We start from the raw sequence: 1,578 nt of genomic DNA, 5'->3' as shown, positions 1-1,578 counted from the left end.
AAGCCACCTGGTCCTGGGCTTTTCTTAGATGGGAGTTGTGTTATTGCTGTTTCTATTTCAATGCTTGATATGGGCGAGTTAAGATGGTTTACCTCATCCTGGTTTAGTTTCGGCATGTCAATATTTGCTAAGAAAAGGTCCATTTCTGCCAAGTTCTCAAACTTATTAGCATAAAATTTTGAAAGTATTCCTGTATAATGTTCTGAATCTTGGTTGTTTCTGTGGTGATATTTCCATTCTCATCTCTCAGTTTATTTATTTGGGTGTGTTCTCTTCTTTTTCTGATAAGATTTGCTAAGATGGTCAATTTTGTTAATTTTTTTCAAAATAACAACTCTTTGCTTTGTTGATTCTTTCTATATTTTTTTGGATTCTAATTCATTTAATTCTGATTTAATTTTAATTATTTCTGTCTGTCTACTGGATTGGGGATTATCTTGCTGCTCTTTTTCAAGGACGCTCAGATGTCTTATCAAATGGTTGGTTTCAGATCTCTCCATTTGGTTGATGTAGGAGCTCAGAACTATAAACTTGCTCCTGAGTACTGGCTTTGTTGTGTCCCAGAAGAGTGAGTAATTTCTGTGTTCATTTTTTTGAATATCATGAACATTTGAATTTCCTCCATGAATTACAGGACTTTCTTTGGTGGCTTTCGGTGTTGAGATCTAATTTTATTCCCTTGTTTTCTGAGAGAATGCAAGGTATAACTTCAATGTTTCTGAATTTGGACAAGTTTGTTATGTGACCTATAATGTAATCTATTTCAGAAAATATTCCATGTGCTGCTGACAAGAACATGTATTCTGATGCTAATGGTTGAAATATTCTGTAGATGTCTGTGAAATCTAGTTGATCTATGCAGTTGTTTAGATGTGTGCTTTCTCTGTTGAGTTTTTGTCTAATTGATCTATCTAGTGGGGAAAATGGTGTGTTAAATGCACCAACAATTAATGTCTTTGGATCTCTGTGGGATTTGAGGGAAAGTAGAGTTTCTTGGATAAATTTGGGTCCTACGTTATTTGGCAAATAGATATTTAGAATTGTAATATGCTCCCAAAGGAGGGATCCTTTAATTAGTATGGAGCACCTTCTTTACCTCTTCTCACGAATTTTAATTTGAAGTCTATTTTATCTGATATTAGGATTGCAACTCCCGCCTGTTTATGGGGGCAGTTTGCTTGGTAGATTTTGTTCTAGCCTTTCACATTGAAAATGTGTTTGTTTGTATGGGCAAGATGTGACTCCTGAAGGCAACAGATAGAAGGATCCTGCTTTTTAATCCAACTAGATAGTCTATGTCGCTTAATTGGAGAGTTAAGTCCTTTAATGTTGAGAGATAGGACTGATAGGTATTTGGAAGTTCCTTCCATTTTATCCACCTTCTTGGGGGCTGAGGCAACTGGGTTCTTCCTGAGGTTATTGGATTCTCAGTTTGGGTGCAATTTCTTGTCCTTTACTGTGGTCTTTTTGGTTTTCTATGTGTAGGACATCTTTAAGAATGTTTGGTAGGGCTGGTTTGGTGGAGATATATTGTTTCAATTTTTCTTTGCTATGGAAGATTTTTATTTGACCTTCATT

This window comes from Dipodomys merriami, unplaced genomic scaffold, assembly GCF_024711535.1.
Source record: "Dipodomys merriami isolate MVZ:Mamm:240054 unplaced genomic scaffold, mDipMer1.0.p SCAF_264, whole genome shotgun sequence".
Taxonomy (NCBI): domain Eukaryota; kingdom Metazoa; phylum Chordata; class Mammalia; order Rodentia; family Heteromyidae; genus Dipodomys; species Dipodomys merriami.
Note: the sequence above shows the minus strand (reverse complement) of the source record.